Here is a 22,673-nt window from a genome sequence, read left to right on the forward strand (position 1 = left end):
TGTTTTATAAATTTAGAGTGCCCAATTGATTTTTTCCAACTAAGGGGCAATTTAGCATGACCAACCCACCTACCCTGCACATCTTTGGGTTGTGGGGGCGAAACCCACGCAAACATGGGGAGAATGTGCAAACTCCACACGGACAGTGACCCAGAGCCGGGATCGAACCTGGGGCCTCGGCGCCGTGAGGCAGCAGTGCTACCACTGCAGATGATTCTGTCATAACAGATTCCGTAATTTTGGCATTTGTAGTCATTTGTAAGTTGGGCTTGTCACTGTTCATACTCTTCATACACTCTGTGGTGAAAATATCTGGTCCCAATTTTGCACTTCTCTCTGTGCAGAGAATAATTGGTCAGCGGGCTAACAGCAAATTTGTTCATCATCAGATTGAACAGTATAAGGAATCAGACTCATTTTAGCTAATACAATTGCTTGAGATGTAATTTCTCGCAAGAACACATTCCACACAGTCAAAGACATTGGGTGGGATTCTCCGTCCCACCGCACCAGATTTCTGGTTCAGCATGCCAGAGGGATGCTCCGTTTCGTTGGCTGGTCAATGGGGTTTCCCATTGTGGGGCAGCCCAACGCCATCGGGAAACCCCCAGGCTGCCGGCAAAACAGAGCATCCCGACGGCGGAGAATCCAGCCCCTTGCTTTTGGAATGTTGTTCCTTTCTAGCCACTTGCATCTGATGTTGTTGCCTGACTATCTCTCGAGTTGAAGAGAGAGTCAAAAGGTCGAACTGTGTGCGTAGTTTATTTTTGTACATCAGAAAGCCAGTGAGCTTTGTGTTGTTGAATGCGCAGTGTTTCTGTATGTCATTAGAAAACTCACACATTTAGGTAAACGGTCATTATCTCTCAACCTTCACTGCTTGCTTGAGCGATTGTGCAAAATATTCAGCTAAGCCATTGTTGGCCGGATGGTAAGGGGCACATTAGATATGGCAGATGCCACACCCCTTCAGGTAGTCCTCGAATCCGGCCGATGTGAACTGAGTACCATCACCACTCATGAGTTGTTCAGGTTGCCTGAATCTTGCAAATACCTCCTCAAGCCTTTCTATGGTCTATTTCATAGTTGTCGATTTCATGATGGCAACGTCTGACCACTTCGAATGCTTGTCAACCATATTCAAAAACATGTATCCTTTGACTGGTCCTGCATAATTAACGTAGATTCTTTGTCATTGCCTGGTGGGCCATTCAAATGGATGATTTAGATTTAGTGTCATGTGTACTGAGGTGCAATGAAAAGTGTTATTCTGTGTACAGTCCAGGCAGATCATTCCATACATGAAAAACATCGGACATACGATAAATACACAATGTAAATACATCGACATAGACATCAGGTGAAACATGCGGAGTGAAGTCTACAACAGTAGAGAAGATGTGTGAAGAGATCAGTTCAGTCCAAAAGAGGGTCATTCAGGAGTCTGGTAACAGTGGAGAAGAAGCTGTTTTTGAATCTGTTGGTGCGTGTTCTCAAACGTCTAGGGCAGCACGGTTGCACAGTGGTTAGCACAGTTGCTTCACAGCTCCAGGGTCCCAGTTCGATTCCTGGCTTGGGGTCACTGTCTGTGCGGAGTCTGCACGTTCTCCCCGTGTTTGCGTGGGTTTCCTCCGGGTACTCCGGTTTCCTCCCACAGTCCAAAGATATGCAGGTCAGGTGGGATTGGCTATGCTAAATTGCCCTTGGTGTCCAAAAAAGGTTAGGTGTGGTTACGGGGATAGAGTGAAGGTGTAGGGATAGGGTGGAGGTATGGGCTTAGGTAGGGTGCTCTTTCCAAGGGCCGGTGCCCACTCGATGGGCCGAATGCCCTCATTCTGCATTGTAAATTCTATGATTCTGTATCTTCTGCCCGATGGAAGAGGTTGGAAGAGAGGAAAACCCAGTTGGAAGGGGATCTTTGATTATGTTGCCCACTTTCCCAAGGCAGCGGGAGGTGTAGATAAAGTCAATGGATGGGAGGAGGGTTGGCGTGATGGACAGGGCTGTGTTCATGATTCGCTGCATTTTCTTACGGTCTTGGGCTAGGCAGTTGCCATACAAAGCTGTGATGCAGCCAGATAGAATGCTTTCTCTGGTGCTTCTGTAAGAAATTGGTAAGAGTCAGTGTGGGGCATGCCAGATTTTCTTAGTTTCCTCGGAAATATTGTCACTGTTGTTCTTTCTTGGTCGTAGCGTTGGGGTTGAAGACAACTGCTCCAACCCCATAGGATGATGCATTGCAAGCAAACTGCAGCTTCAACTGTGGGCTATAGTCGACCAATAACTCCAATTCCTGTATTTTGTTTTTGACATTTTGGTAAGCATCCTCACAATCTTTCACCCAGAGTCAAATCTGTTTGTTACAAAGCAAAGTGTGTCAGTGCGATACAAACTTTCCATATCAATTTAATAATCCTAGAAACTACCTAACTGAGTCATGTTCTGTGGACGTGGAGCATCCAGGGTATTCAACATCTTCTTGGGTTCTTTGTGAAGACCCTCCTGGTCAATGATGTGTCCGAGATAATGAATAGAAGGGCTAAATTCTCCGTTATCGGCGGAAAGTCCGCCGATCGGCGCAAAAAACGGCACAAGTCCCACTTGCGTCACGTCAGAAAAATGGGTCGATAGTCTCCGGCCCGAAATGGGCTAGCAGCGACGTAACGGGATCCGCGCTTGCGCAGTGGTTCACGCCGTGCAGCGTCATACGCGCTGCACGGCGTGACGGCTCATAAGGCCGCGCTGCTCCCCCCCACCCGACCGCAACACCCGACCGCAACACCCGACTGGATGGCTGGCCGTCACTCAGCCCCGAGGTTCGAGTCACGCGATGTGGAGGCGCTCCTGGACGCGGTGGAGCAGAGGAGGGACGCCCTGTATCCCGGGCACGGCCGCAGAGTTGCCCCACGCCACAGCCGGCGTCTGTGGAGGGAAGTGGCAGAGGCCGTCACCGCTGTTGCCCTGACACCACGGACAGGCACCCAGTGCCACAAGAAGGTGAACGACCTCGTCAGAGCAGGCAGGGTGAGCCTCCCCCATATTCCCCCTCCCCATATCCCCCATCCCCATATCCCCCCTCCCCCATATTCCCCCTCCCCATATCCCCCCTCCCCCATATCCCCCCCATATCCCCCTCCCCCATATCCCCCATATCCCCCCTCCCCCATATCCCCCCTCCCCATATCCCCCATATTCCCCCTCCCCCATATCCCCCTCCCCATATCCCCCATATCCCCCTCCCCATATCCCCCCTCCCCATATCCCCCCTCCCCCATATCCCCCCTCTCCCCCATATCCCCCATATCCCCCCTCCCCCATATCCCCCTCCCCCATATCCCCCCCTCCCCCATATCCCCTCCATATCCCCCCTCCCCCCATATCCCCCCTCCCCCATATCCCCCATATCCCCCCTCCCCATATCCCCCCCTCCCCCATATTCCCCCATATCCCCCTCCCCCATATCCCCCCTCCCCCATATCCCCCCTCCCCCATATCCCCCTCCCCCATATCCCCCCTCCCCCATATCCCCCCTCCCCCATATCCCCCCTCCCCCCATAACGCCCATATCCTCCCCTCCCCATATCCCACCTCCCCCATATCCCCCCTTCCCCCCATATCCCCCCCATGTCCCCCCTCCCCCATACCCCCCCTCCCCCATATCCCCCATATCCCCCCTCCCCCCATATCCCCCCTCCCCCATATCCTGCCCTCCCCCCCTCCCCCATATCCCCCATACCCCCAAGTGAATCCAGCCCTAACCTTAACCTCTGCAATGCACGCGCAACCGATGGTGTGCATTCATATACCTGCCTAACACTGTTGCCTTTTACCCCTGCCACCCACCCCCCCCCCCCACAGGAGAAGCGCGCACACAACAATAAGGAGCATGTGAGGACTGGAGGAGGGCCCGCTGATGAGAGGCCACTGACCGTACACGAGGAAAGGGCCCTGGAACTGGCTGGCGGACCTGAGGACCGGGAGGTTGCTGATGCAGAGGTCGGGGGCGTACTAGCGAGTGAGCCACCGACAGCCCGTCCCCATATCCCCCTCTCCCTATATCCCCCTCCCCCGTATCACCTGATCACTGCCTGATGTCTAACCATGCATGCTTCATTGTGTATCGCAGGACCAAACGTCCAGGCACCCATCCCCGCAGATGCACACCACCCGCAGGATGCCCCTCGGAGACCACAGGAGATGGAGAGACCCGCACCCTCCAGCATGCGACGCCCCGCAGGATGCCCCTCGGAGACCACGGGAGACGGAGAGACCCGGGACCCTCCAGCATGCGACGCCCGCAGGATGCCCCTCGGAGACCACGGGAGGCGGAGAGACCCGGACCCTCCAGCATGCGACGCCCGCAGGATGCCCCTCGGAGACCACGGGAGACGGAGAGATCCGGACCCTCCAGCATGCGACGCCCGCAGGATGCCCCTCGGAGACCACGGGAGACGGAGAGACCCGGACCCTCCAGCATGCGACGCCCGCAGGATGCCCCTCGCACACCACGGGAGACGGAGAGACCTGGAGCAACAGGGAGACGACACCCCCGTCACGTGCGGGAGCGACCACCCCAGCGATGAGGGGGGCAGCCACAGGCCCCCCGTCACATCCGAGCCAGGACACCACTACCCCAGGACACCACTACCCAGGACACCACTACCCAGGACACCCCTACCCGGACAGCACTACCCGTGACAGCACTACCGAGGAAGACGAAATACCGGACAGTGACTCAGAGTGGATGGGTGGAGACGAACCCCCACCCCCAAAGTGCCATGGACTCAGAGTGGGACGAAGAGCACGACACAACACCACTGCTGTCACCAACACCCTCCACCATCGCAGAAACACTCACCACGGTTGGGCACTTTAGTGATGAGGCGTCCGGTACACTCACTGGTGCGCACAACACAGCCGTCCCGGTACAGCAGGTGGAGGTAGGAGCAGCAGAGGGACCGGGCGGTCGGAGGGCAGCCCAGGCCAAGCGAACATCTGCCGCCCAGATGGATCCCGGGTTCCTGCAGTTACCACACCCCACACATAGATCCGATGCAACCACCGACCCCGGAGACGAGCGAAGAGGGTGACGGGCGGCTTGCGGCGGCTACGGTCGCAGGTTGGAGGAGTCCACCCGCGGACTCCAGGATGCCCAGGAGCTGGGAGTGGTCCCCGTTCATGCGTGCCACCCCAGGCTGACACCGCACGGGTGGCGTCCGCGGTGGAGGCAATGGTTGCGACGGTGTCAGACATGGGGAACGGTTTGCGAGGCCTGGGGCCTTCCGTGCAGGCGGCGTCTGTGGCCCAGGAAATGGCTGCCCTCTCACAGGAGGCCATGAGCCAGTGCCAGCGCCAGATGGCAGAGGCGCTCAACGCCATAGCCCAGTCTCTGCAGGCCATGGCCCAGTCTCAGCAGGGCCATGGCCCAGTCTCTGCAGGCCCTGGCCCAGTCTCTGCAGGCCATCGCTGAGGGCATCGGCGCCCAGTGGCCATGTGCGAGCCGGCGTCGCACTGTCACAGACAGGGTTTGCCAACACACCCTGGGCTCCATGGCTGCAAACCTGCAGACCCCTGTCGATACCAGCACGGGCCTCCAGGACTGGCAGCGCCAGATGTCGGGGGGGGCGTCGGATGGCCAGTCCCGTTCGCATCCCCCACCCATGTAGAGGCCTGGGGGGCCATCGGGGCACCCCGAGGGAGGAGGAGGTGGTGTGGTCCGTCCCGGCTCCCTCTGTAGGGGAGGGTCCCGGTACACCGCGACACCTCGGACTCCCCCCCCTTCCGTCCCAGGTGCATCGGGTGGGCAACGGGCAGGACAGGCTGGCAGCTCGCCATCCCAGTCGCCCGGGCCGCAGCCTGGCCCATCTAGGCCAGGACGCCCCAGGAAACGGCCGCCAAAGAGATCCAGTGTCATAGGGCAGGAATCACAGGAGTCCACCTCCAGTGCTGCTGTACCGTCTGGGGGAACCACGTAGACGTAGTCAAAGGGCCAGTAAGGCCAAACAATTAGACACTGAGTAAGTTGGCACGGGTGCAGGGCACAGATGAGTTTTAGGGGCTAGGGCACGTGCATGAACTTCTTTGGTTATTAAAGTCAATGTTACACCTACCGAAGCTGCCTTTGTGCTCTGTCCAAAGTGTGCGGGCGTGTCATGTACGTTGAGCGCAAGTGTGTGTGTGAGGGGTGGTCTTACCTCAGCCCCAGGTGAGTCTGCCCCCTTCCCCCTGGGCCGCCATCAACATCCCCCGGGCAGAGGACGGGGACCGTGCGCTGCAGTGTCACAGCCGCATGCAGGGATGGTCCAGGTGGATGGTGGTACTGTGGCCATGGGTCAGACATAGTCCAACGATGTAGAGCCAGGAGCTCATCGCAGGGCTGGTTGTCATCATCCTCCATGGCCTGCGATAAACACGCGTCCACCGGCAACTGTGTGAGCCCGGCCCGTTGTGCCGCCGGTGGATCGGCAATGGGGGGGGGGGAGGTGGTGTGCATGCGGGGTGGGGTGGTGGGGTTGGGGAGGGGGGTGAGGGTGCTGGGTGGGTGGATGGGTGGGGGGTGTGGGTGGTCGGCTGTTGCCATGGTGTGCGGTCTGTGGCCATACTACCCGATTCCCACGCCCATCTAGTCAGTGAAGCGGGCGTCTATCAGTCTGTCCCGTGCCCGCTGGGCCAGCCGGTAACGGTGGACAGCCACCCGCCTGTGTCTACCCCGTCTGCCCTGACCATTGCCCCCATCCCCCTCATCTGGGGAGGACTGTGCCTCTTCCTGCTGCTCCTCCACTCCGCCCTCCTCTGCCTGCAGCACATCGCCCCTCTGCTGGGCTATGTTGTGCAGGACGCAGCACACCACAATGATGCGGCCGACCCTATCTGACCGATACTGGAGGGCGCCCCCAGAGAGGTCCAGGCACCTGAAACGCATCTTCAGCACGCCAAAGCACCTCTCGATCACTCCCCTTGTCGCTACAGGGGCATCATTGTAGCGGTTCTCCGCCTCATTGCGTGGCCTCCGTATAGGCGTCATCAGCCACGATCGCAAAGGGTAGCCCCCTGTCGCCCAGCAACCAGCCCCTCAGCCGGGGATGGCGTCCCTCATACATGCCGGGGATGGATGACCGCGACAACACAAATGAGTCGTGTACACTGCCTGGGTGACGGGGCGCAGACGTGCAGGATCATCATGCGGTGGTCGCAGACCACCTGTACGTTCATCGAATAGGTCCCCCTTCCTATTAGTGAACATGGCCCTGTTATCTGCAGGTGGCCGCACGGCGACGTGCATCCCATCGATCGCGCCCTGGACCATGGGGAACCCGGCCACGGCAGAGAAGCCCACGGCCCGGGCATCTTGGCTGGCCCGGTCCACGGGGAAGCGGATGTAGCGGTGCGCCATGGCATATAGGGCATCTGTCACTGCCCGGATGCACCGATGCACCGATGTCTGCGATATACCGGACAGGTCCCCACTCGGTGCCTGGAATGACCCCGTTGCATAAAGGTTCAGGGCCACCGTAACCTTGACGGACACGGGGAGAGGGTGTCCCCCGCCAGTGCCACGCGGTAACAGGTGTGCCAGCAGGTGGCAGATGTGTGCCACGGTTTCCCGGCTCATCCGGAGTCTCCTCCTGCATTCCCAGTCCCTGAGGTCCTGGTATGACTGCCGGGACCGGTACACACGGGGCGCCCTCGGGTGCCTCCGTTGCCGTGGGGCCGCGACGTCCTCCTCCCCCTCCTCGTCCTGTCGGTCAGGTGTCCCTCCAGCCTGGGCGGCTGCCGCCTGCCCCTCTGCGGCAGCCTGCGCCGCCTCTCTGTCACGCTCCTCCTCCTCCTCCTCCTCATCCAGGGCAACATAGACATGAGCGGCTGCCACCACGGCGGCCAACATCGCTGGATGATCTGAAAACATGACGGCCTGGTGGGGGGGAGGGGAACGACGACATGTCATCATTGCCCATATCCCCTCCTCCCCCCAGCCAGGTGGCATGGACCGCATGGGTCCAACTGTTGGAGGCTGGCACCTGGCCAGGTGGACCAACTCACTTGCCCTCCCATCACCCTCCTCGGCACGGACCCCCCCCCAACCTCCACCCCGGCACGGACCCCCTCCCCAACCTCCACCCTAGCACGGACCCCCCCCAACCCCCAACCTCCACCCCGGCACGGACCCCCCTCCCCAACCTCCACCCTGGCACGGACCCCCTCCCCAACCACCACCCCAGCACGGACCCCCCCCAACCCCCAACCTCCACCCCAGCACGGACCCCCCCCAACCCCCAACCTCCACCCCAGCACGGACCCCCCCCCCCCCCCACCTCCACCCGGCACGGACCCCCTCCCGGCACTCCCCCGGAGCCCAGCCTACTCTAACCACCCCCCCCCGCCGCACACACACACACACAAGCCGAGACACACCTCTCCTCACGCAATCAGTCTGCGGCCACGCCATTTCCTGCCCAGAGCCAACCCCCCAGGCCGTCACTCACCTCCACGCTGGTTGGCGTGAGCCTGGAGCATCGGGTCACGCCGATGAAAAGGAGGCTTGATTCACGTCGACGTGAACGGTCATCACGTCGACGGGACTTCGGCCCATCCGGAAGGGAGAATATCGGCAGGCCGAAACTCGGCTGCCTTGCGCAGACCCGTGACATTCTCCGCGGCAGCGGCGCCATTAACGCCCCGCCGACTTTTCTCCCTTCGGAGACTTCGGCGGGGGCGGGGGCGGGATTCACGGCGGCCAACGGGCATTCTCCGACCCTCTGGGGGGTCGGAGAATGACGCCCCTGATATCCCACTCAAGATCTGATCCATAGATCATTGGAAGAGAGCCAGTGCTGACGAACAGAAGCCTTCAATACTGAAACAGACACTTGTGTGTTTCTATGGTCTGAACAGTTGAGACTCAATTGCTACATTCATTTGCAGATAGGCTTGGGAGAGATCAATTTTGCAAAATTTTAACTGTCTGGGAGGCCGGTAAAAAGATCTTTGATAAGTGGTAGAGGGTATTGATCAGCACATAATAAAGGGTTGATAGTTGCTTTGGAATCCCCACATATTTGTACTGAACCATCCTTTTTTAAGACTGGGATGATTGGGGTTGTCTAATCACTGGTGCTGACGGCCCCGCTGCCACTCGCTCTGGGGAAGTATATGGGGTGCCCAGTGGTACAGTCAACGGTCAGGAATCAGCTGCGGAGCCACTTTAAGTTGGAGGGGATGTCGGTATTGGCACCGCTCTGCGGGAACCATAGGTTTTTAGCCAGATGGACAGGATGTATGGAAAGTGGAGGGAATGGAGCTGGTGAGAGCGAGGGACTTGTACTCGGAAGGGAAGTTTTCAGGACTGGGGGAGTTGCGGGAGAGGTTTGAGCTGCTGAGGGGGAGTGAATTTAGACATATGCAGGTGAGGGACTTTGCACAGAAGGAGTGGAGGGCGTTTCCCAGGTTGCCAGAGTACACTTTGCTGGAGCAACTGTTGCCCTCAGGAGGGTTGGGAGAGAGTAGGATTGGGGAGATATATGGGTGATTGGGGGAGCAGGGGGGTTGCAGGTAGTGAGGATCAAGAACAATTGGGAGGAGGAGCTGGGGGGGGGGGGGGGGGGGCGGGCAGGGGGAGAAATAGGATGGGGTCTGTGGTGCGAGGTGATGCGCAGGGGGAATTCAACCTCCTTGTGCCTGAGGATGAGCCTGTGTGGGCGAGGGCCGGCCAATCATGCGCACATGTTTTGGGGTTGCATAAAGCTGGAGAGATACTGTGAGGCGGTGTTTGGGACAGTGTCTAAGATTGTGGGGGTGTAGGTTTTTGGGGTATCGGAAGTGCCAGAGCTGATGGAGGGGAAGGGGGCCGCTGTTGTGGCCTTCGCCTCTCTGACTGACCGATGAAGGATCTTGCTAAATTGGAGGTTGGATGCACCGCCGGGGGTGGCAGCCTGGCTGGGGGACCTGTACAATTTTCTTCGGGCGGAAAAGATGAAGTTTGAGTTGAGGAGGTCAGTAGAGGGCTTCGAGACACGGTGGGGGTTGTTCATGACAATGTTTGAGGAACTGTTTGTCGTGGGGGGAGGAGGTAAAAAGGAGAAAAATTGTACAAACTGTAGACTGTGAGTTTGTGGAGTGTCTTTTGGGCGTTGCTGCTTTTTACACATGTTTGGAATAAAATACATTTAAAAAAACAACACTGAGCTTAAATTTCTTCAACTGACTTGACATTTTGGTACTCGGTGAATCTTCAGTTGGATCACTTAACTGTGTAAACTTACCCTTACTTGGTGCACTCCCTTTTGTGCTGATGAAGGTTGGCGTTTCTAACATGCTTTGGCAATGTGACTAACTTTTACCACGATTTTTGCATGTGTTCTCCTTGTTCCCAACAATCTCTCGCCATATGTCCCACATTAGTAGTCATGATGACAAGTTAGGTCTTTGGGGACCTGCTTCTTACAGACTCCATCTTATGGACTTTAGCTCGATCTTCAATCAGCGAAGCTTCTCTCGCAGCAAGTTCCATAGACGTTGCGATTTCTATAGCGGATATTCGGCTTAACGCATTTTCAGTCAACAATTGCGTTTGGATGGCTTAATTCCTGAGGCCACAATCTAATCGGTGGCAAAGTGTATCATCCAACGATTGGCCAAATTTGCAGTACTTTGCTAGCTTTTGCAGTGATGCAACAAGTTGTTTCCCTTTCGTCCTGTGCATAATGGTGAAAGCGGAATCGTTCAGCTATTAATAGGGGACAGGGAGAGAAATATTCTTGCAAGACCGTCATTACTGAATTCTGTACCCACATAAATGTTTTGGTCCCAACTGAGCTGCGAAAGCTTGCAGTATTCAGGTCTGCTGATGTCTGATTGGCTATGACTGGAACCTTTCCTCATAAGAGTTCCATGTCTCCTCCTCCCCATCAAACGTGTTTTCTTCCTGTCATTTTTGGATTGCAGCTCCCTAATCTGTGTTACTCAGCCTTCAGCTGTCTTCCCTGCCATTTATTTTCTCTCTGCTTAAAGCAGGCAAACTTATAGCGCACAAATAGACTAGCTGTATCTGTCCCTCACTATCGATCCCCAGGCAGTAGGGTGCAGGGGCTGTTTAGCACAGGGCTAAATCGCTGGCTTTGAAAGCAGACCAAGGTAGGCCAGCAGCACGGTTCGATTCCCGTAACAGCCTCCCTGAACAGGCGCCGGAATGTGGCGACTAGGGGCTTTTCATAGTAACTTCATTTGAAGCCTACTTGTGACAATAGGTGATTTTCATTTTTCATTTTCATTCATTTCATTTCATTTCAGAGTCGGCAGCCCCATAGATTTGTGCTCCCATGGCCCATTACAGTGCCTCATGCGCGGTGTCTGCAGCTCTACTCAATACAACGGTAAGTGTACTCAAAACTTTGGTCCTCCATTTGAGGTAAGTCCCCCAATAACTTGCAGTTGTCTGATAGTGTTTCTCCTTTTTTAAAACCCTTTCACTTGCACTAGCGGCTGTTGCGATCAATCAGATGGTTCGCTGACGCTCCACTGCAAATTGTACGGTGTCCAGGTATTTACCTGAGACTTGTTTTTACTTGCCACAATAAGATTTCGCCTTGGAAGTCAATGACATTTCTCCCGACCTCACTCCTGATGGTATATGGGCCTGGATCTCCGTCGATGAATCCTTCTTCTGGCTCACAAAATCAGCATTAAAAGTTGTTTTCTCCCTTTTTTTTTAAACGGCCCAGATCTCGTCGCCAGTTTCTCTTTTGTTATGTTCTTTGTAGTAGCCGCAAAGAGAAAGAATCAGAGGTGACACACATCGAGTTCATATAGCATAGCGCAAGGGGTTAATTTACAAGATGTTGCTCCAATAGTGAGCTCCACAAAAACCCGCAAAAACACTGTGATGATGTCATTGCGTAACGCATGACATTACACCAGCCAATGATGTTACTCTGATACACTTGTGTACATCATTGTATTCCATTTCAATGATTAAATATTGGCTATTCCTGCAGTTTATGACAAGTTCAAATCCCATTCATTGTGTTTATATCTCAAGCTAGCCAAAACATATTTCGTAACTCGGGGCATAGGTTTCAGGTGAGAGGGGCAAGGTTTAGAGTAGATGTACGAGGCAAGTTTTTTACACAGAGGGTAGTGGGTGCCTGGAACTCGCTGCCAGAGGAGGTGGTGGAAGCAGGGACGATAGTGACATTTAAGGGGCCTCTTGACAAATACATGAATAGGATGGGAATAGAGGGATACGGACCCAGGAAGTGTAGAAGATTGTAGTTTAGTCGGGCAGCATGGTCGGCACGGACTTGGAGGGCCGAAGGGACCTGTTCCTGTGCTGTACATTTCTTTGTTCTTTGTTCTTTATTCCTCTGTTTTGCCTTTTGAGTGGGAGACGTTTAAGCAGATTTATCCGCCCTTTAAGCAAGGGCAATGATATAATTTCCGCTTGCAAGCATGAGAATAATCCAACAATAAAATGATGCCAAGCTTTTTCTGATGAGTAATGAGCCTGGAAAGCTAATAATGTGGAACTGATCCAAGTAGTCCAGTGTGGAAATCGCAAAGAAGTTTATTAACATGTACAGGCTCATTTGTTTTTTTTTATTGCTCAAAATATCCTTGACTTGGGTGGCTGGAACAATTTGAAGGATTATATCAATTTTCCACTGATGAACTTTTAAAAAATCGTTATCAGTGTCACAAGTAGGCTTACATTAATACTGCAATGAGGTTACTGTGAAAATCCCCCAGTCACCACACTCCGCCACTTGTTCGGGTACACTGAGGGAGAATTCAGAATGTCGAATTCACTGAACAAGCACGTCTTTCAGGACTTGTGGGAGGAAACCGGAGCACCCGGAGGAAACCCACACAGTCACGGGGAGAACGTGCAGACTCTGCACAGTCAGTGACCCAAGCTGGGAATCAAACCCATGACCCTGGTGCTGTAAAGTGACAATGCTAACCACTGTGCTACCATGCTGCCCTTGTTGATTTCAACTTGGTTTCACCGATTCAAATTCAAAATCATTTCATGCCTCTGACATGGGACGATCATAAATTAGAAGCAAAACATTGCAGATGCTGGAAATATGGGGTTGGATTTTTCATTGCCTGATGCCGGTATCGGTTTTCCGATCAGGTGGAGGATGGAACGCTGGCCAAAAACCGGGATCAGCGCCAGGTATTCCGCCCCCATCCCCCCCCCCCATCACCCAGCTGTGGTAGCAAGCTACGCACCCCATCTGATTAATGGGTTGGAAGGTTGAGACATACCCCCCCCGCCCCGTTATGCACCGACTCCCACAGCAGGAAGTCCTCCAGGCAGGATATAGTGCAAGCTTTCCCAAGTATGTCCCTGATGTGGTGGACCCCGCAGTGGGTTAAGGGGTTCAGTGCTCAACTGAGGATTCCTCCAAAAGAAGGGACAGCACAAATCCTGTCCCTTCTGCCCAAGCCCCACCGCCTCGAACATGCTCCCCATCAGACTCCGCATGAGGCCCCCCCACATCAGACCATCCCCGCCATCAGACCCCCCCATCAGTCACCTCTGCCTGAAAGCTGAAGAGACAACCAGCTAACAGAGTGAAAAATCATTGCATTTTCACGTACCCTTCCCTAATATCTGTTGCCTCAGCCAAAAATGTTTCAAGCAGCAACTGTTACAAGTGTCAGAGGTTCTTGCGAAAGCCAAGTACACTTCAAAGGGCTTAATATTCCTTGACAGCCTTTAAAATGCAAATCCTCCATTTAATTTCACACAGCAATATATTGCATTAGCTAATGATTGGCAGTGTAATTACTCCGGAAACACTGCTTGGTGGTTAATTGATCTATCTTACATTTTATGCTTTTATTTTTACAAATGTTTTTGATTGGGTTTTTGAACATAGTATATTTACAGTTATGTACACAGATTAAAATATATATATAAAGAAGAAAAAAAAACTGGTATGATATTGTACACTAGCTCACAAACAACAACTCTGTACAGTTAGCAATTTTGGCCGGAAGTCTCCCACAACCGGCGGAGCGGGCCGTACCAGTGCCAAAGAGTGGCGTGAACCACTCTGGCATCGGGCTGCCCGGAAAGTGCGGAATCCTCCGCATGCCCGGGTGCGAGGCCAGCGCTGGAGTGGTTGGCGCCGTGCCAACCGGCACCGAAGGGCCTCTGCGGCCGGCGCGAGCTGGCGCATGCGTTGGAGCGCCAGCGAGTTCTGCCGCATGCGGAGAACCGCTGGCATCACTGCGCATGCACAGGGGGTTTCTTCTCCGCGCGGCCATCACTGAGCTTTACACAGGCCGGCACGGAGGTAAAGAGTACCCCCACGGCACAGGCCCTGCCGCAGATCGGTGGGCCCCGATTGCGGGCCAGGCCACCGTGGGGGCCCACCCTGGGCCAGATCCCCCCACGCTTCCCCAAGGATTCCGCAGGCCGCCCTCAGAGCCAGGTACTGCCGGTATGCCGGTATTTCACGCCGGCGGGATCGGCCGAAAACAGGCGGCGCTCGGCCCATCAGGGCCCAGACAATCGCCGCGGGGACCACTGCCAACCGAACGGCGCAACGTGATCCCCGCCCCCGCCAAAAACCAAGCGCCGGAGAATTCGGCCGCTGGCGTCTGAGCGGCGGGGCGTGATTCACGCCGCCCCCCGGCGATTCTCCGACCCGGCGGGCGGTTGAAGAATCCCGCCCATTATTTTTAACCAATAGGTAGACACATGTTTGTGGGGGGGGAGAGAGAACTGGGGAGGTATATATACATTTGGGTGCCGGAGAAACAATTACAGTAGTTATGTCCAATCCAGAGAGGGCAACACGAGAATGGATCTGGTGTTGGTGTTGTTACTTGCTTCTCCCGGACAGTTTTCGCTGCCGTTGTTGTTGCGCGTTCACCTCCGCTTTGGCCATTCGTCCCGCCTTTCGCCCATATTTTCCTTGCTCTCTGTTGCTGTATTTGCCAAGTTTGTTGTCGTTTCCCGTGCTCTCCGTCCGGCTTTCATTCCCTCGCCTTCCCCCCCTCTCTGGTTCCCCTCTATTGTTCCCTGTCTCCTCCCTCTTCTCTCTTCACCCCCCCCCCTCCTTTCTGTCCCCTTCTCCCCTTCCCCTCTTCCCTTCTCCTGTGGTTCGCCTTTCTTTTCTTTAATGTTTAGCTGTCCCCACGCCCCCGCCCCGGGTCTATTCGTCCCTCTCACGCTTTGGCTACTTTCCCCTGATTCTTGGCTACTTGGCCATTCTTCTGCTTGTTCGTTGGGCACAAACAGGTTCCAGAACAATTGGGTGAATGGCTCCCGCGTTCTGTGGAAGCCGTTGTCCGACCCTCGGATGGTGAATTTGATTTTCTCCATTTGGAGAGATTCCGAGAGGTCGGACAGCCAGTCTGCAGCTTTGGGTGGTGCTGCTGACCGCCAGCCGAACAGGATTCAACGGCGGGTGATCAGGGAGGCAAAGGCAAGGGCGTCCGCCCTCCTCCCCAGGAATAGATCTGGCTGGTCTGAAATCCCGAAGACCGCCACTTTCGGGCTCCACCCTTATCCCCACCACTTTGGACATAGCCTCAAAGAAGGCTGCCCAGTACCAAACAGGCCTGGGGCAAGACCAGAACATGTGGGCGTGGTTGGCCATGCCTCCTTGGCACCGTTCACATCTGGGAAGAACCTACTCATTCGAGTTCTTGTTAAGTGGGCTCTAGTTGCGTCAGGTTGAGCCTTGCGCATGTGGAGGTGGAGTTGACCCTATGCAGTGCTTCGCTCCAGGGTATCCACCCTATTTCAATCCCCAGGTCTTCCTCCCATTTCTTTCTTGTTGCGTTCAGTGCGGTGTCGGCCCTTTCTACCAGTCGTTCATACATGTCGCTACAGTTCCCTTTATCTAGGATGGTTGCGTCCAGTAACTCCTCCAGTAATGTCTGTCATGGCGGTTGTGGATACGTCAATGTCTCCTTTCGTAGAAAGTTTTTGAGTTGCAGGTACCTTAGCTCCTTCCCCCTGGCTAGCTGCAATTTCTCCGTCAGTTTGTCCAGTGTTGCGATCCTGCCATCCGTATATAGGTCCCTAACTGTCAGTGTCCCTCCGTCCTGTCCCCACTTTTTATAGGTGGCATCAGTCATAGCTGGTGTGATCCTATGGTTTTTTCAGATGGGTGCTTTGTCCGACATTTTGGTCAGGCCAAATTGCTGCCGTAGTTGGTTCCAGGACTGAAGGGTGGCTATCACCACCGGGCTGCTGGAGTGTTTTTTGGGTGGGGATGGGAGTGCCGCCATGGCGAGGGCCTGGAGGGAGGTCCCCTTGCAGGAGGCCTCCTCCGCGCGCTCCCACTCGGCTTCTGGCTCCTTGTTCCATCTCCGTATCATATTTTATGCTTGAGGGCATCTCATGAATTCTGCTTTGATGCTAATCACAATGTTATCAACACTCTTGCTATGATTGACAGCTCCTCACCACATCAAAAAGAGCTAAGTGCATTCTGTTGTGAAAAAGAGGAAGTGAAAGCACTTAGCTGCCTTTTAGAGCAGGCAGCCCGATACCGGGATTCCGACAAAATCCGGTGAGCTCTCCTCCATTCATAAATTAGTATGGTAAAGAAGAAGGAATTTCATCTGGGCATCGCTCCTAGCTCCAACAAGGACCAGTCGGGAATCTCCACTGGCAGGAGCACTTAATCTCTAGAACAGCTGAAATAAAACTGAAGGTACTGAACATACTCAATGATTCAGGCAGCATCTGTGAAGAGAGAAACACAGAGTTAACAGGCAGATTCTCCGCCCAGCGACACCGGAATCGTGTAATGCGATTGGGCAGAGAATCGCATGTGAGGTGAAAATCGTGGCTGGCGCCGGGTCCCAATGGATTGCCATGCTCAGGTACCTCGGCAGTGGCGTGAATGCATTCTACTCTGCATGTACAGGAAATGCCATTGCATTTTATTAACTGGCCTGACCCAGTATTCGCCAGGACTCCCGCAATGCTCTGCCTCCGCCAGGAGGAATTATCGTCAGCCCCTCATCTAGTCACTATTGATGGGAGCGCACTTTTCAGAGGCCCTATTCTATTATCATAGAATAGAATCCCTACAGTGCAGAAGGCAGGCATTCGGCCCATCGAGTCTGCACTGACCCTTTGGACATTACCTAGGTACAATCCCCAGCCTATTCCTGTAACCCCACCCTAATGGGCAATTTTGCAAGGGCAGTCCGCCTAACTTGCACATCTTTGGACTGTGGGGAATCCGGAGCAACCGAAGGAAACCGACAAACACAGGGAGAATGTGCAACTCTACACAGACAGTTACCGGAGGTTGGAATCGAACCCGGGACCATGGCGCCGTGAGGGAGCAGCAGTGCTAACCATTGTGTCACCGTGCCGCCCACTGTGTCGTTTTAAAAATTGAGAAACCCAGGCACCATGGCTGCCAAGGGAGTGTGAGGAGGTAGGACATGTTCCTGGAGGCACGTCCGCGGGCTGCCAATCCTAGTATGGCTGGCTGAGGGGGGGGGGGGGGCATCTGCCAGGGCAGGGAGGAGCAGTAGGGGGTAACCAGGGAATGGGCCGTGAGATCGGGCTAACGCCCCGGGACCGGGGTATCCAGGCACAAACAGCCATTGCCTTGACATGCAAGGCAGCCATTTTGCCTCGTACCCCAGTGACCGCTCACCGTGGCTCGTGGCTGTGCAGAGAGACACTGGCCATATGGGTGCCCCCACGACACCACTCCCGCACTTCACCCTCCACCCCACCAACCAAACCCCCCCAACCAGGCACCACCTGCTGGTGGGGCATCATGTGGCCCACCCAAGGGCAATGCCCACAGTAGCCCCTACAGGGGGGGTGCCGGATGTCAAGGGTAGAGCCAGCTACTGGTACTCCTGCCCGCAGGGATGGGTCACTGTCAGCAGGGACGGGTGCTGGTGCCAGAGGTCCCTGCGATGCCGGGCGCTGACGGGTCAGGGGTGCAGTGCGGAGGGCAGAGTTCCAGGGCGTATAGCTGGTGGTGAGCGTGGGGATTAGGGAGGGAAGTGGGGAAAGGCACATGCGGGGGCTGCAGTGTAGACTGTGCCACATCACCCTGTGACTGGCTCAGGTCAACCAGTGCCCAGGCGATGCCGCCGAGGCCCACAGCCATGACCTGTTGTGACTGGGTCAAGCTCTGGAGCACCACTGCAATGTCCAGATGGCCCAGCTACGTGGCTGCCATGCCATGTGTCTCGGCCACCACCCATGGCCGATACCTTCGCCCCAGGGCCTCCACCGCAGATGCCACCCATGCGGTGTTGGCCTGGGTGGCACGCCTGCTCGGCACCGCCTCCTGTCCCTGCAGGCTATTGGACTCCTCCAACTGCACCTACAGGTGTTGGATGATTGCTGACAGCCCCTCATGTAGTCACTATTGATGGGGCTGCCCTTTTCAGAGGCCCGAGACCAATCTGGACAGCAGCTAGACCCTGGGGTCGGGCCACCCTCCGATTGTCCGCGCCCTTGGGAGTTCCGACCTCCACCTGATGTACCGCTGCATGTTTGTGGTGCTCTCCAGATTGTGCCCCAGGAGCCTCTTGACTTTTAGGTTGAAGGTGGGTGGGGGGAGTGGGGGGGGCTGTCATTGGGGAAATTATATCTTCTCACAGCTAATAGGGAGAGTCGGGCTGGCTCTCTTATTGCTGAGGGGGGTGCGGGGGTCCATTCTCCCTTGTGGGCAGAGTTCTGATCGTATACTTCATAAACTGCGAGAAGAGCATACTGTACAACCATTGCCTATGCTATAAGCAAGTTTGCCAAAAGAAAATGCTACAAGTTAAGTTAGGTGCCCTGGACTCTGACATTGGCCCTGTTCCTGGGCCGGAATTGTCCGGCCGTTGGGTTCTATTTTCCCGTCGGCAGCGCACCTCTGCCTGTGGGTTTCCCGGCGGCATGGGGCGGGTTCAGTGGGAAATCCCATTGAAAAGCGGCGGGAACAGATAATCCTATCGCAAGCGAATGGCCCGCCGCCGAGAAATAGGTGGCTGAGGGACTGTAGAATCCCACCCCTGTTATCCGGGACTTTTGGATGCAGGGAATGACCCTTCCAACAGTCCTCTGATTTTGAAGGGTGCAATGTGTGGAGTACATGCATGGGTGTCGTTGACTGGGACAGCATTTATTGTCCATCCCTAATGGCCCTTGAACTGAGTGGCTTGCTAAGCTATTTGAAAGTTACATTGCTGTGGACCTGGAATCATATGTAGGTCAGACCAGTTAAGGATGGCAGATTTCCTTCCCTAAAAGACATGAGTGAACAGGATGAGTTTTTATAACAACAGTTTCATGGTCAGACGTTTAATTCCAATTTTCATTGAATTCAAATCTGCCGTGGTGGGATTTGAACCCAGGTCCCTGCGACTCTGGATCTCTGGATTGCCAGTCCAGTGAAAATACCACTAGCTGAATTGGCCCTCCTGCGTTTGTCACAGATTGTGGTGTTTGGGGTCTGGCATTATAGCTTTCTCAGTTCCTCCTTTTTTAATAGTTGGCCATTGTCATGTTCCTAGGCAAAAATCGGGCTTTCTGTTCTGACCATGGAGGCACAAATAGAGGCAGCCAAAGTGTCCACAAAAGGTTATTTTTGCAATGCAGCAACTGCTGGCTTCCAGTCAAGTTGGCAAAATATCATAGGGTTCTGGAGACGGTACTTCACCTGGAAACAATGGTTTGGTTGTTTTGGACAAAATGAAATTTGTCAAGAGTTCAGTTGGAGGGGTCCTTCATGGAAGGCCTGGTGTAACCTGGCCTTCCAAACCCACGACTGCTACCATCTAGAAGGATAAGCACAGCATACACATGGGAACGCCACCACCTGGACATTCCCCTCCAAGTCACTCATCATCTTGACTTGGACAGTGCCTTCACTGTCGCTGGGCAAAATCCTGGAACTCCCTCCCTAACAGCACCATATAGACAGAAGGGGCACAAGAAGGCAGCTCATCACCACCTTCTCGAGGAGAATTAGGGATGGGCAATAAATGATAGCCTAGCTATCGAAGCCCACATCCCGTAAATGAATTTATAAATAAAATCTCTTTCTCTTGCATGCTTCTGCTTCCAGCAGAAGTGAGGCTGTCTGGGAGGTCTCCATTGTGCAACTTGAGGAATCTATCCGTGACTCAAATGCAGGTTGTAATGATTGGATTCTGCCAGGAACTGGGGGAATACCAAAGTGAGAAGCCCATTTCTGGAGACTGAACACAGTAAAAAACCATTGCCTCAAACATTGTAGCCACCAATATTCAGGATTCCTCCAATTAACCTTGAAACTATTTGAACTAAAATGGAGATGAAGTAAGCTTCTTTTCCTGTCTAGACAACCCACATAGCAATCAACCTGATTTTGCAAGAAACCTGGACTCCATCTAGTAAGGATGTGTAGTGATTCCATAAACTGGAATGTGTGCTGTCATTACACCCATGGGATTTTTTACCTAAATATAAATGAAATGAAAATGAAATGAAAATCACTTATTGTCACAAGTAGGCTTCAAATGAAGTTACTGTGAAAAGCCCCTAAATGCTTCATGAAATATATGACGCAGGCTGTGGCCTCCGAACTTGTAACCCAGAGACCCAGACTAGTGCTCTGTGGACCTGGGCTTGAATCCCACCACGGCAGATGGTGCAATTTGAATTCAATAAAAATATCTGGAAATAAAAGTATGAAACTGTTGTAAAGACCTATCTGGTTGACTAATATCCTTTGGGGGAGGAAATCTGCCGTCGTTACCTGGTCTGATCTACATCTGACTCCAGATACACAGCAATGTGATTGACCGGGTGGCAGAGTGGTGGCACGGTTGCAGAGTGGTTAGTGTGGCTGCCTCACCGTGCCAGGGACCCGGATTTGATTCCGTCCTTGAGTGACAGTCTGTGTGAAGTTTGCAATTGCTCGCCGTGCCTGCGTGGATTTCCAACTGGGTGCTCTGGTTCCCTCCAACAGTCCAAAGATGTGCAGGTTAGCTGGATTGGCCCATCTAAATTGTCCCTTAGTGCCCAGGGATATGCAGGTCAGGTTAGGGTGATAGAATGGGGTGAAGTGGGGAGCGAACCTTCGTAGAGTGCTCTTTTGGAGGGTCCCTGCAAACTCAATGGGCTGAACAGCCTCCTTCTGCACTGTAGGGATTCTAGACCTGCAATGGTCTAGCAAGCGGCTCAGTTCAAGGGCAATTCAGGATGGGCAATAAATGATGTCCCAGCCAGTGATGACCACACCCCATAAATAGAAATAAAATATGAATGTATACATGTATCTATGTAATAAGATGCAAATCTATATATTTATTCATTAACAGGATGTGATCGTCGCTGGTTAGGCCAGCATTTATTGCCCATCCCTAGTTGCCCTTCAGTAGGTAGTGGGTGTTGCCTTCTTGATCCACTGCAGTCCTTGAGATATATGTACACCCACTGTGCTGTTAGGGAGGGAGTTCCAGTATTTTGCCCCAGCAGTGAAGGAACAACAACATCTTTCCAAGTCAAGGTGGTGAGTAACTTGGAGGGGAAGCTCCAGGTGGCGGGGTTCCCAGGTATCTGCTGCTCTTGTCCTTCTAAATGGTAGTGATCGTGTGTTTGGAAGGTGCTGTCTAAGGAACATAGAACAACATAGAACATAGAAAATACAGCACAGAACAGGCCCTTCGGCCCACGATGTTGTGCCGAACCTTTGTCCTAGATTAATCATAGATTATCATTGAATTTACAGTGCAGAAGGAGGCCATTCGGCCCTTTGAGTCTGCACCGGCTCTTGGAAAGAGCACCATACCCAAACTCAACACCTCCACCCAACACCAAGGGCAATTTGGACATTAAGGGCAATTTATCATTGGCCAATTCACCTAACCCGCACATCTTTGGACTGTGGGAGGAAACCGGAGCACCCGGAGGAAACCCACGCAGACACGGGGAGGACGTGCAGACTCCGCACAGACAACGACCCAAGCCGGAATCGAACCTGGGACCATGGAGCTGTGAAGCAATTGCGCTATCCACAATGCTACCGTGCTGCCCTTAAGAACAAATAAATCTACACTATATCATTTACCGTCATCCATGTACCTATCCAATAGCTGCTTGAAGGTCCCTAATGTTTCCGACTCAACTACTTCCACAGGCAGTGCATTCCATGCCCCCACTACTCTCTGGGTAAAGAACCTACCTCTGATATCCCTCCTATATCTTCCACCTTTCACCTTAAATTTATGTCCCCTTGTAATGGTGTGTTCCACCCGGGGAAAAAGTCTCTGACTGTCTACTCTATCTATTCCCCTGATCATCTTATAAACCTCTATCAAGTCGCCCCTCATCCTTCTCCGCTCTAATGAGAAAAGGCCTAGCACCCTCAACCTTTCCTCGTAAGACCTACTCTCCATTCCAGGCAACATCCTGGTAAATCTTCTTTGCACCTTTTCCAGAGCTTCCACATCCTTCCTAAAATGAGGCGACCAGAACTGTACACAGTACTCCAAATGTGGCCTTACCAAAGTTTTGTACAGCTGCATCATCACCTCAAGGCTCTTAAATTGTATCCCTCTGTTAATGAACGCGAGCACACCATAGGCCTTCTTCACAGCTCTATCCACTTGAGTGGCAACTTTCAAAGATGTATGAACATAGACCCCAAGATCTCTCTGCTCCTCCACATTGCCAAGAACTCTACCGTTAACCC

General features: G+C 53.9%; 1 long non-coding RNA gene across 1 annotated transcript in view; it reads left to right on the forward strand.

Annotated features, from left to right (window-relative positions):
- LOC140427331 (uncharacterized) overlaps positions 1–22,673 on the forward strand; it is a 61,863-nt gene that overhangs the window by 1,884 nt on the left and 37,306 nt on the right. Inside the window, exon 2 of the long non-coding RNA XR_011948473.1 lies at positions 11,287–11,369. This is a non-coding gene — a long non-coding RNA (uncharacterized lncRNA). The remainder of the gene's footprint in view (positions 1–11,286; positions 11,370–22,673) is intronic.

This window comes from Scyliorhinus torazame, chromosome 7 (genome assembly GCF_047496885.1).
Source record: "Scyliorhinus torazame isolate Kashiwa2021f chromosome 7, sScyTor2.1, whole genome shotgun sequence".
Classification (NCBI taxonomy): domain Eukaryota; kingdom Metazoa; phylum Chordata; class Chondrichthyes; order Carcharhiniformes; family Scyliorhinidae; genus Scyliorhinus; species Scyliorhinus torazame.